Source organism: Rhopalosiphum padi, chromosome 1 (assembly GCF_020882245.1).
Source record: "Rhopalosiphum padi isolate XX-2018 chromosome 1, ASM2088224v1, whole genome shotgun sequence".
Taxonomy (NCBI): Eukaryota; Metazoa; Arthropoda; class Insecta; order Hemiptera; family Aphididae; genus Rhopalosiphum; species Rhopalosiphum padi.
Genome location: NC_083597.1, coordinates 47,215,258 through 47,230,406, shown reverse-complemented (window position 1 = coordinate 47,230,406; position 15,149 = coordinate 47,215,258).

Below are 15,149 nucleotides of genomic sequence, written 5' to 3'. Positions count from 1 at the left end.
ATTTTAATTTTAATCAAACAAAGACTTAAAAAGTTTATTTTTAAATATATGCTATATAATATTAATATATATTATGTTATTGTTTTAAATAAATTTAAAAGTATAAGAAAACAATTATATTATTATTATTATGTTTTTTTTTTATAACCGCTTCTAGCATTACTATTTAATAATTTAATTTCCATGTTTAAAGCGACCTCCACCTCCCTAGGCTAAGCCCCTAGTGCCATCAAGTTTTACGGTACGTCACTGAATAAGCCTACACGTCATATTTTAAAAAGCTCTCTGCAGATGATAAAAATTAATATAAAACAATATCATTATATAATATATTTTAATATGATTGAAATGATTTTATGGTAAATATAAATGTCGTGAACATTGAAAGGGGACAACTCGTAACTCGCTATAAGCTCGATCAACGCACACGCACTATCTCGGCGACTCGTTATCGGCGGTGCAGCATTCGAGTACGGGGCAACTCGCAATCTATAGATATAGGCGTACGGTGTACATGCGTGCGATGAAGCTCGCACACATTGGAAAAATGGATGACACTGGACAGTGTCTCGCTGATCAAAAAATGACAGGCGGTGGTGTTAAGCGGACTTGCGCTTACGAAAACTATTATAAATACCTACTGTTATATATATCTCTCTCTACGGTGACAACATAAAACGCTACACATTTACCGCATCAGCTAGCGACCAACATAAGGAACCGTAAAATACGTGTTGTTTTACCATTAAGTTTACATATATAGGTACATGTTTACGTGAACATATATTGATAGTCTGCAGTATTTTATGTTCTTTTTATCCCAGGCGCTTGGTACTAATTTGAGAATTGAGAGAAGCAGGGTTGTGCGATCGATGAACGAGCCGTTATTTTTTATTACATTAAAATAAAATATTTTATTTTGATTAAAAAAATACTAAGTATTATGATGTAAATTATAAAATAATTTCATATAATTAGGTAATGCATATATAATTACGTCGAAAATTCAAGCAACTGCACAACAGTCGATAAAAATAGGTTATATAGCCACACAGGTTAGGTGAAAAGGGGTAAGTAGGTACACTAGAAATTAGAATAGATACATACTATACTATATACATATAGTGCCATAATAAGTTCATACCGTCCATAGGTACTCCCTAAATTTTGAATCAAGTGCGGTCGGTCCTGACAATGTTAAAACACGTGGCTCTCGTGTCGCTATCTGCCATCTATCGCAGTCGTTTCGTGTTTGCGGTAAACATAGATCGACGACTATAATATAACAGCGATGGCGCCACTCATTCAATAAAATAGCATGCGTTGTGATTCGTGATTATTATAATATTATTATTAATACAAAGGTGAACATATTTTACTAGTTAAAAAGTTAGTTTTTTAAACTCTAAAAATGTAACTAGTTAGTTAATTTTCTAATCAACTTAATAACTTAATTAGTTAAGATGACCGCATTTGTTGTCTCTTTTCTTACAAACAAGTGTAAACTACAACATAGCAAATTGTACGTTCACTATAATTCATTTTACCCTGTTGTTCTTTAAAATTAAAGTGAATTGAACTTTTATACAATTTAAAGGTAAGATTTATGCCATTTCGTAATCTTTTATTGATATTTTTTATTTTGAAGCAAGTTCATTTTATAGTATACAAAAAAGAATAGTTTTAAAATAATGCTCACGAGTTGTTTTTAATTAAAATATTAATAAAAGTATTCGAAATGCCCTAGATAATTTTAATATAAAATATTTTTAAAGGCTGATTCACTGTTATTTTAAAAATAATAGAGTAAAATAGATTATTGTGAACGTACAATGTTCTATATTGTATTTTGTAAGACGGAGACGACACACGTGGGGATAACATCCTATTAAAGTATTCATTATAATAACTTAGTTTTTTCATTTAATTTAAAAGTTATGTGTGCAATTAAAATTAAGTTTATTTATATCTACAATAAGTAGGTATGTGTAGATTTAGTTAAAACAAATATATTAATTATTTTAGCTTAAGCATGCTTCATACAGATATATTTTTTAAATATAAATAATCTAATGAATACGACTTAATTAAATAATGTAGTTAAAATTAATTAATATTCTACTAGTATGTAATTTCCTAAACCCAAATAGCTAGTGTTAAATAGGAAGTAGGGTTTATTTTTAATAAAATGTTTAGTTATTATTTACGAAAAACGTCAAGTTACTATATGCGTAATATGCGTGACCCAAGTGAAAAAAAAATATTAACACATTTTAACTGAGTTAAATTAATATTTATCTTTATATTATCTCTAACATTTTAGAGTCAAATAAATCATTTTTTAACAATTAACATTCTTAAAATTGAATAATAACATTTTAACTTTAACCAGTCATTGTAAATACCATTTGTAGTCTGTATAGTATACACATAAAACATGTTTTTCCTTTCTATATTGATCGTGATAATTTCCAATAAATAGAATTTAAATAATGTTACTCGCCAATGTCCCAGTATTATATAATGTACCTTACTATATTCTCAGTATTTTCCTACTGAGCTTTAATTATATTGTATATTATTTATTATTTATATAAGATAAATCGTGAAATCTTTATAATTTTTTGCATTCGTTGCAAACGTCGTCAGTGACTTACTGTAAAGAGTGTGGTCGAGAACGATAAGTTATTAACAAAATTAATATAATAATTATTGTTGTCGTTTGACTGTTCTGATTTTTCTATCCATCGTATGTTTATTTGCTTCCCTCTTTATATTCCTAATTTTTCTCGTTTCCACGGTTTTGATATCCCTCCGAAATAATTTAGTTCCGCTATCTTTCCTTCGCCTTTGTCTGGGTCACACAATCGAGTACGACCCTTTATAGTAAAGGAAATATACCAATTACAAGTTTTGCTTCTCCCTAAACTCGCATCTATTCTCTCTTCATATTACATAGGTACTCATGTAACAATTATAATTGTTTAGACGTCTACCTTGTCCTTTAATTTCTCGCGATCGCTCGTTCCTTAAATTCCTACAATTTATTCATGCCTAGTGGCTAATGGTTGTACATAAATTTTATATAAGATTTCATCTTATCATGATTAATTTTGTGATGAATGCTGGCCTTCTCAATCCGAGAGCACTAATCTAACTTCACTAATGACTAGTGACTAGTACATAATATTTGTATATTGTTTAATCAAATAATTGTCGAGCTCCTAATATTAATAAATAAAGATTAAAATATGGGTACCTATATAAATATTATCGTGTAATGTAACGTAATTTAATTAAAGGTTGTATAATGTTATATAACTTTGATCATGTCAATAAAACATTTTTAATTTTTTATAATATATTTTTTAATAAAATACTTTAATAAGTCACAATATATGGTTGTTATTATTTATAGATATTTTTTTTGATTCTATGTTTTTTCAAAAGATTTGAATAGCTATATTTTGGAAATATTTTGATAGTTTATTTATTCATTTTCGTTGAGTATTATAATTATTATAGTAATGTAATATCAAATACGACTGCAAAAGACTTGTAAAGAAGTAAACATATTATTATATACACATAGTAAACAGGGAAGGAAAATAGACTATAATAAAACGTTACGTCTTTTTTGTATATACTCGTAAACGAGAAAGAATCTTTGGAATAATGTCTAGGGGGAGGAGGTTCAGCCTTCATGACCACTTTTGCACCTGACCCTAATAATAGGGTATGTACGAGGATAAAGACTGCCCAACACCCATTTGTTAATACTCAATATTATAATAGTCTTTCATCTTACACTTCTTTTGTTTATACCATATAATATAGGAGTCCTTTATAGTTATCTCGAAAACATAATATATATGGTTCATCAAGTACCAACCTCATCTCTTTTTTCATCAATAATGCAATTATTTAAGATTATTTTTTGAATTTTTAAATATATTTAAAGAACATATTTTTAAAATTGTTTTGTACAATTTAAGGAGTTTTTTTTTATAAAGATTCAAACTTCTGTTTTTCAAATGCGAATTCCACTTTTCTTTTGTCTACTAGGTTAGTAAATATTTAATCTAAAAAATTGTACGTACCAAAATCAAAAATCGAACGATTAATTTTAGTTATTCAATTTTGTATACTAAAGATAATAGACACACTGGCCACAATAGTGGTCTTAGATTTTTAGAATATAGAAGCTAGGTCGATTTGAAAAATTTAGTAATTTATGTTAATCATCCTAACCACATTTATAATTTGAAAAAATATTAGTCGAAATAATTATAATAAAAAATATTAGATCAAATTATATATTTTTGTAAAACCATTTTTAAGGACTACCACCTTTAGTATAAACATTTTAAAAACTGAGAAACTATACGAGAAATTATACGTTCATTTTTTGAATTAGGTTTTCTACAAAAAAATACCTACTTAATAATTTTCCGTAAAAAAGTAAAGAGCATTTTCATTTGAAAAATAGAAGTTTGTATTGCTACAAGACACTCCTTGAAAGTAGTATAAAACAATTAATTAATTTGAAAATATGGTCTATATATAAGTATATACTATTTATTCCAAAAATCAGAATTTGAATAATTTCATTATTAAAAAAAAAAAAATGAAATAGTAGTGAGCATGCTTGGTGAATCACTCTGTGATATGTATACATATGTTAATGATGTTATAGATGTGTCTGCGTACATTACTTTATATTGTATCTCCTATTCCTATACCATAAATGTTTGGTCTTCTTCATTTGTTTACGCTACTTGTCAGTCCGATGGAATGCCTTTATATATGATACACTAAAATCTGGTAAATCTAATATCTTGTTTACGCCAAGTTGTATTTAATTTGAAACTATAACATAAACCTGTATTTAGCTCAATACTAGCTGTCAATGCTGTTATTTTTCGAACCGAATTTGTTATAATTTACTTAGTCAATTATGATAAATAATAATTAAAAAATAAGTAATATCGTTTTATTTTAACTTCGTCGCATTTGAATAAAATCTATAGAGTATAGAACATGGACATACTCCATAAATAAATCTCTATAAATTCTTTCGGGAATTTTACGCAGTTTACCTACTTATTTTTTTGTAATTCAAAAACAAATAATATGCTTTTGTTTTTATCTTAAAATACTCGGATATTAATTTTGTACTGGAAAAATACTATGTTTGTATTTAATATCGTATTCACATTTAAAATTTCAAGAATAATGAAAAGGGTCTATTCAAGAATTGTCGAGTGTAATTCCCATACATGTTTCAAAAACCTACGACCTATTAAAAATGTTTATGTTTTGATGGTATCCGACATTTTCATCCACTCATTATGCTTTAACTATATCAAAACTAATAATTAAAAAAATTCATTTTCTTCAGATAAATATTTTAACTTAATTGTTATTATTTATTAAACTATTACGGCTTTTAAAACATTCGAATTTTTCCATTAAATAAATCTATAGGTTGCCCGAAACAAAATTATTATGTACGAGGCTAGTTAATTTTTAAATTTTTAATGTACTCAGCTTATTTATTGTTTCACTTTTGTGAAGTTACCTTTGCATTACTCATTTGCAATGCTTCTATGAAAACATAAATATTATTAGGATGTCCCGTTTTGACTTCTGTTTTAAATTTATTGTTCTACCTTTCACAATTATTACTAGTACTACCTAAATCTATATAACTTATTATTTTATTACGTAGGTACATTCCTAACAGACACAATTTGTATTTATTGACACTGTCGAGATTGTTAAATTAATTTGGGGAAATCTTTAAAACACTCATATACGAACAACATTCGACTATCGACCTGTAACAACATTATAAAAACCTATCCAACTATCTATTAGCTGATTGATCTTATTTATAAGGTATCATGAGATCCATAAAACACGTCACGTTTAATATATTTCACGTTGGGGATTTACGTTTATAACAATATTATTTGTAACCACCTTTTGACAGCTCGTTTAATTTCATCATATGCTCGTAACAGTATACAAATCAAGGACATTTTCACAATATAAGAAATGTTATTATATAATGTCTTTAATATTATTATAATTTCCAAACTTGATTTTAATATTCAATTTCAGATTACCCGTTCAACTAAAATATTTTCTAATTAATTTTCACTTTACTAATTATTACGAACTTGATTAAACTATAAAGGTTAACACTTCTTCTTTTTGTGTTTAAAATTATTTATTTTGTTTTTAATTCAACCTGCATTTTGCACTGTAATTACATTGCTGCTTGTCTTTATTTTGTTATATTAAATTGTTTATTATTGAATATATTATAATAATTTTGTTAAGATACTACGATATCTGTTACATCTGTTAGTCCGAATAAGACTGTTTTATTTAAAGTCTTTATTAAAAAAAATCTATTTTTTTTATATGTGTAATGATCGATCTACAGCTCAGAAATTCAGTACATATGATAACCATATACTCGAGGACGCGCAGCTCGAAGATTGACCGTAAACCCCAATATTTAATTTTGTTTTGCTAGTTTTTTTCAAAACCGTTTGTCTCACATTTACAGTATTGAATTTTCTCATATTTTATTGTTTTATACATTTTATGGATAAGCCGATATTTCTAGAGATTTAAAAAAGTAAATTTATTTTGTTTTCTTGAAAAAATTAACTCTATTTCACTTTTTATATTAAATAGACATAATGCATAATATATAATATTATTTACTTGCTGAAACTGAATTTTATAACGCATTGAATTGATCGTAGTTTATACTAAACGACATGTAACGACTATAGGTAATGTTTATAACGTACAAGTCGTGCAACGATAACAATTTATGATGTACATCAACATTAACAACCATTATATTATACAGAAAAAATATGATAAATGATAGATTTTGAGAACTCCCCATCTTATATTTATTGGTTATGTTCAGAGTGTAATACGCTATAGTAAAGTACACTTAAGGTTACAGAAATTTTGAAAATCACACAAAAATGTGCATAATTCTGATTTCCAGATAAATGCCATACGATTCTTATCGAGTGTATTTTGTGATGGGAATTTTACTGTAAAAATTATATTAATTAACAAAATAAAAAAAAATTATATAAAACCATATTATTGGGTACAATATTATGCATAGAGATATAGGAGCTCGATGTTAATCCACGTACATTTTACTGATAATTTGTTTATCATTCATAAAATTAAGTTACCCTTCATTGCAACCATTTTTACATGCGCAATAACGCTATTTTATTAATATTTGATTTACAAGTAAAGGTAGAAGTGTACCTTATTAATATTTTTTTATTAAATAGATAAAAACTTCGACAGTTGCAGTAGTTAATGTGACAATAACTTAAATTATTATATTCGAAATATATTATAATACAAGGCTAACCTTTTTCTACATATTGAATTCTTTTTAAAACTTATATAAATTATGAATTGTACTTAGATCCGGACTAATCATTTTATATAATTTTGCGGAGCAGAGAGTTTTCTTGCTATCATTCTGGTGATTATGGTATTCAGTGAGGATGTGCATGACTGTCAGTTGAACACCGCAGGTGTTCCATTTGGTTGACTCCTCTTTTGTAATCAGACGTTGATGGGTAATCGAAATGTGCCTATTCTGAGATGATTAATAATTATATTTTGTCTTCTGTAACTTAGTATTTTTATGAATATAAAATAAGTTAATACTAGAATATGTGTGACGTGTGTTAACATTGCTGAGTTTATCTGTTCCACTTCCACTACAATGTTTATAATATTAATACGTACATATTACGAATATTATATTGTTAAAACCAGGATTTTATTTTTATTATAATAATTAACATTGTCCACATTTGACAAAATCGCGAAATAAATTGTACCTACCTATTGATTACCGTAAACATATACCGAATAATATTTATATACTAATTTGAAGTATGTGATGCAAATACTTGGTTAGATTAGGTTAGGTAATGGTAAAACGGAATCTGTCTAATACAGAACTCTCTAAAGTTGCCTCTGCTATACTTTCACAAATTACACTTCAAATAGATAATTAGTAAAATTATATTTGAATTAATGTAGGTATCTATGACATAAAAAAAATAATAAAAATAAATATAAATATATATTTTATAATAAGTTAAATTTTATTATTTATTTTATACTTAGCTTAAAATAATTTCAATCTTACATAATTTGTAATTTTGTAAATCATACTCATACATATTTAAACATACCTAATACTTAGGGTAAGGTGTTGTACAATAGTTAGTTTATTAGTGATAAAAATATTATTGAGTTCGTAATACATTTATTAAACAATATTATTATATACTATTACTCATTAAAAAAATTAAGTAAATTAATATATAATTTTTATAGTAAAATTTTCCCATCTCTACGTACGTTCGATAAAGATCATATGAATCCGGAATAACGCACATTTTCTTGCGATTTTCCGGATTTCTGTAACCTCAAATGTTTGACTTTATTAAAGCGTTTTACATTGTGTAAATAACCAATAAATGTAAGATCGGGAGTTCTCAATATCTATCATAATATTATATCATATGTTTTTTTATATAATATCACGGTTAATGTACGTTAAAATTGTTTATAAAAATTACCTATAATAGTTGTTACATGTCGTTTAGTATAAATTACGATCAGTTCAATGCGTTATAAAAGTCAGTTTCAGCGAGTAAATATTATATATTGAGTATTATAGGTATACCTACTATTAAATTGAAAATATGAAAAATGAAATAGAATTAATTTTTTCAGGAAAACAAAATCAATTCGCTTTACTAAATTCCTAGAAATATCAACTTATACGAACACGAAAAGATGGTTCTAAAAACAATTGTGTAACAAAAACCATAATTAAATCAATAAAATAACAATATATATGAAAATTCAATAAGTAATGTAAATTTGAGACAAATCGCTTTTTTTTTTTACTTACAAAAATTATTTGAACAGAGCTAATAAAATGAAATTAAAGATTGAGGATTATGGTCAATTAAAAAAGTCATGTATGATAAAGTACGACAAAAAAACAGCCAAATTTTCCAAAATCTATAATCAATTTAATTGAAAAAATCGGAACTAGGAGAAAAGGTTATGTTCTTAATTATCTAATGTGAAAAATTTGTTTTTTTTTTGTACCTGATAACAAATTATTTGTTTGTATAACTAGTGCCTGCTGAGCAAGATCCCAAATTTTCTACCGATTCATCAGATTTTCTGGTACTTTTAACCACATAACGAAATATTAAACTCAGCTCTATACAATTAGTTGTTTAAATAATTAATTTTATGTACCAGTGGTTTATTCTTTGTTCTTTGATAAACCCAAAAAAATATTTATTGACTTGTGGTTATTTCTTCAATAATTAAGCGAACTGAACGTTTCAAAATATGTACGTCGTATATATTATTCAAAAGTTACATTTAGATTTTGAGATAAGTGCACATAAAGCATGCAAAGAAATATTCAAACATAGAAATTTACGCGTGTTGATTTTATTTAGGATAATATAAAACCTCGATGTTGTAATGTAATTATGTTAAAAATATTGATAATAACTTGTTTCTATAAATATTGATTTAATTAAAAAAATATACGTTAAAAATAAACACTCAATATAATTGTATAAAAACATATTATTTATTATATTTTATTATATAATATACACAAATAAAATCTGAAAAGCAACTCCGGGCAGCATATCGGACAAAGACTAGTTAGGAAAATGGTTAAGGCTTTTTTTTTAGATTTCAATTCCTTCCAACACAATATATCAAAAACAAAAAGAGGGTAAACAGGTAACCGATAGGTTAGGTGTACAGTAAAATGTCAAGTGTACCTCGTCATTGAGTTAGTCACTATAATGTATGACGTGTTAAATTTGAATTCAACGATAAATCATTCTACACAAAAAACTATTCTGAACGAAGACTGTCAGCCTATATTACTATAAGTATATTTCATGATAAGGTATGAAATTCACGTTTTTTCTTGGATTATTTTTGTTTTTTCGAGTTATTTCGAAAGTACTAGAAATTTTTTACTTTTAACTTCCATAAGTACAAAAAAAATTTAATTTGTTACCATAAACTACTATCAAAGTTTAAAATCAAAGCATTTGTAGTTTTTACTGTCCCTAAAGGTGATGACAGGTACAACAAATAAATAAAACACACACACATCATTACAAAATCAATACATTTATCACTTCGCTCAAAATTTAAAATGTCATAAGTTATCATTTAAAAAAATTAGAAGTTAACTCAAGTTAATGGTTTTCATTAATTTGTCTATTTTGGAAAACATATTATGTAGTGTTAATAAACGGCAACATTGCATAGAAAATCGTACGCAATCATGTGGTTTTTAGGGTCATTTTGACAGTCTATTGTTTGTTAAAAAAAAAATGTAGGTACGCAATCGTGCTTTACCGATATAATTTTGTTTCCCGGCAAACATACATTTGATTCAGAACAAAAAAGTTTTAACTAAACGAAAAAAATATATTCACATCTAAAAGGTTCTATCTGTAGAACTTTTTGGTACTTGACTGAAATTGTTTACATTAGTTATCGTTTTTTTTTACCGTTAAGTTTTGATTAGAACAGACCCAAACTACAAGACTTGACGCAGAATAATTTTGTTAATTTCTATAATTGACTATCATTAAAAACTATTGATTGTGGTTTATGGAAAAATATATATTATGGCGTTTGCAATAATTGTTCTCTAGACCTATTTGATATTTTGAGATCGCACATTTTGGTTTCGAGTCTCCGTTATGTGGCTTAGCATGAACTCAAAGAAAACCTCGTTAGGTAAAATCATAGTTTTCTAGATAAATGTTTAATATCATTCTTATTGATACCTAATTGTTGTATCTACATTAAATGTAAATACCCTTATTGCTAAGTGAAAAAGTATAATACAAATTTTAATTCAATTTTCAACAATACATTTATGCGAACATATTTTTATCAGTCACAGGCCACAGCTATTAAAAGTCTGCTTAAGATATAAGTTATTCATCATAGACTATATCTTCATCGAAGCTAAAAATCCACAAACTCATTCCAAACAATCTGTAATAAAATCATAACAATAAAAATGTATTTGTTATACAGTCGAATCGCAATGACTCGAACCTCAATAATTCGAAAAACATGACAACTTGAATTTTTTTTTATTCTCCTAGAAATATAAATTATATACAAATTAATATAAATTCGAGTGAGATATCTCAAATAATACATATTTCGAAGCGAATTTTTATCTCTCTTCAATTTTGAGTTATCGTGACTCGGCTGTATTAGGTATTTATATTAAAAATTTGAATTTCCATTTAATAAAATACATTTTCATTTGATAAAATGAAAAACATTATTTTACAATATTAATATTTAACGTAGGCATTTATATTATTTAAACAATAATTAATACAAGTATTATGAATGATGCGTGGAATTTAAAGTTACGAATTTGGCCCGAAAAGTTGACGACCGCTCGCATAAAGTAGGTACGCTTGTGCGCTCGTATTTCTGCAGTGATTTGATAATTGAAATTTTAAAGGACTGTTTAGAATGTTGTTCTGTCATGAAAGTTTCCTAGTCCGGCGGCAGTATTCAGACGGTCGCGGTGACCCGCAACCATAATCGCCATCGTCACCCGTCTGTTTTGTATCGATAGCAGGGACACTTGACACCACATCATTGTGGATATTCGGCCTTCGGAAATATTTGTTCAATTTAACAACACATAATAAACAATTCTCATATTGTTAATGCATATACATTATAGTACTCTGTAAGTATAGTACTCATCGTATTGATTGTAACAGTGTCCAATTCATTTTCGAATATTATGCAGTCCGATGGACAAATAGTGATCAAAGTAAACCATTTAAAAATATCTATTAACTGTTAAATTGCTACGTTATAAGTAAGGGAATACCAATCATCTCGTGTATCAACATGATACGATTGAGTATATATTATATTAATTTTCTACGTATTGAATCTGCGTGTCATTGTCAGAATAAAACAGCCATGGGTATGAATCTAATATAATATATATATAACATGTGTACTGCATATATATAGTATGGTGTGGTGGTGGCGGTCATCGTGGTTTCCCGTTTTCCTAAATTGGTTAAATGTGAAAACTGTGTTCTACACGACGTATTCTGCAGTATTTTACAGAGAATTATGGAACATGGTAAATGAGATTAAATTAATACCGGTAAATCGTATTTTATTTATTTTAATAAAGAAAATTAGCATTATAATATTATTAATTATTAGTTTTATATTTTAGATAAATGGTTTGTGAAAATAATACGAAAATAATATTAATTACAGGCTTACCTTTATTAAAAAAATGTGTTAAGTATAATTCTGTTTAACGAGCTTAAAATATTTAAAAATGTCTAAATGTATAATGTAAAAATAGCGTTAATCATTATAAAATAATAAACATTGTACATTTTTATGGGTATCGATTTTTTCGAATTTTTTACAGTTAGTTGTATCACTTGACTTATGTATAATACCTTATTGTGTTATTGAGTGTATTATAATACAACCATATTATATTATGATGAATCACTCTTTTGCATCGAGTCGAGTACTCGAGTAAGATTAATGTCCAATTCGCGACAACTGAATCCTGTCGGGATTTGTTCCCAATATAGTAGTATTATTATTACTTAAAAAATTATTTACACAAATTTTCTTCATTTAGCTGTTAGCTGTTTTCCAAGAAGACTAATTTACTAATGAACATACCTTATTTGTTTATTCAAAACGATTTTAATCGTAAAAAAATAATATGGAGCTACTTGAAAAAAATATACATATTATTGACATTTGTATTTATGTCGATATAACAAACTATGAAGTATTGATATAATTTATTAACTTTAAAAGTTTGACCTTACTTTTTTATGAAATAATTGCCAGCACATTTATAGCTATAACAGGTGTATGAATCAATTGTTATTATTATAGTTATCAATTTATTTCTTACAGAAAAATGTTCGTGTTTTTAAAACGCATGAACTCGTTTGCGTTCAAAATGACTATTAATATAATATGGCTTGTTTCACTCACCTACAGTTACGGTATTGTAATTAAAAGTTGTGTACATAAAAACAAAGAAAAATGTTCAATCTTTCTGTCGGTTCACCAACAAAATTAATAAAAAGGTTAAACTTTTTTAATTCATTAGTTTTTATGAGAGTTATTACAATAGAAAATATAAATAAAATCATCAACAATTTGTTTTAGACAATACTACAATACAATGGAAAAAAAACTGTTTTTCCATAAAAAAAAATGTAACCAAATATAAAAACATTTACATGAATTACATAAATTAAAAATTCTCAAGAAAACGCCAAACATAAAAATCTAAAACAAATAATTATTTTGATAACGACTATTGTTTGAAAATTATTGAAAAAAATTGTTATTTGAGCATGTTTTTACTTTATTTCGATCAAAATAATAGTAATAATAGTACCTACATCAGTTATTATAATTTTGAGCTAATTAATGTTCAAAATACATGAAAGTCGTTTTAAATAATTCAAAGAAGTTTTTGAAAAAATAATATCAATACTCGTTTATATATATTTTATTAATTTATTGATTTAAAACGAAAGAAAAAAGTAGGTAAGTGGGTACCATTTTACTGTACATAAGGTGTCGAGTGGGTCACTATTATACCATTATTTATAATAGGTGTGTGTTAAGTTTGAATTCAAAAATATTTTTATGTATCAATAAATTGCGCTCTAAAAATGTAGGGCCAATAGACCAATTATTGTGCTCTAATAATAGGTAAAATAATTTTTAATCTAAATTTAAAAAAAAAAAAAAACATTGAACATTTTTATTATAAATATTATATGATAATATAAACATTTGGTGAACATTTCAAGTATCTACGGTTATTCCATGTGAGTTACATAAAAAAAAAAATCGATTTTGTTAAAAATAGGATTTGTGTAAGATTCTCGTTTTTCCTTACTATTTTGTTTATTTTTCCCAATTATTTTAAAAATATATAAGCTTTGAGAATTTTTAAGTTTAACCTTTTTAAAGTAAAAATTAGATCCAATTTGATATCCGAACCACCAACATTTTAGAAAATCGAAGCATTTTATCGAACACAAAAATAACACACACAAAAAAAAAACACATCATGATAAAATCAATACATTCATCGCTCCGATCAGAATTTAAAAAATAATTTCTTTTGATGTCAATGTGGCGGTTGTGTATTTATTTTAGTTAAATATTTATCTAAAAATAAAATAAATCATTTTCTAAAGGATAAAAAAGATAAAATTTATGATGAAACAGTAATTATTATAGCCGAAGTATAATGAATAAATATTACGTAATATTATCAATAAAAATTAAAAACTAATAACCATAAACCGTAAAATAACGTTAATGAATATAATTGGACGTAAAAGTCCAGAATAGGTTTCTACGGTAAAAATATTATATAAACGTAATTTTATGTGAATTAGTTATTAGTATGCCAATTGTTTATTTTGCTCGAGTGCTTCCAGATTAAAAAAAATATAATAATTAAGAAAAAAAATAAACCAATTGAGTTGGAAAACGAAAGAGAAGTGTTTATTTTTAGAATATTAATATCGCTCGTAAAATCTATTTTGTCACACAGTTTACCATAATATCTGATTTATTTTTGTGTAAGGTAAGTTGTTTAAACATTTTTTTTTTTCAGTGAACCGATCATTGTTTTGTCAAGAATATTTATGTTGAACATCTACATTTGTCAAATTTGCCTTGTTATCATTCAAACTTAAATTTTACAAATAAAATAATTTTATAAAAAAATTTTTTATATAGATTAACTTATTAATTATTTTGTTTTTTAAATAATTAGTATTTATTTGATCTGCATTTATTAGTGTAAAAGATGATTTTTTCTAATAAGAGATGGCCTTTTCGCTGTTTCGAGAAACATAACAATAATTGTTTTAGTTTTTCAAAATTAAATATTATTTCTTTTTTTTTTGAGTTTATATAAAATGGTAAATATAATTATAATAATA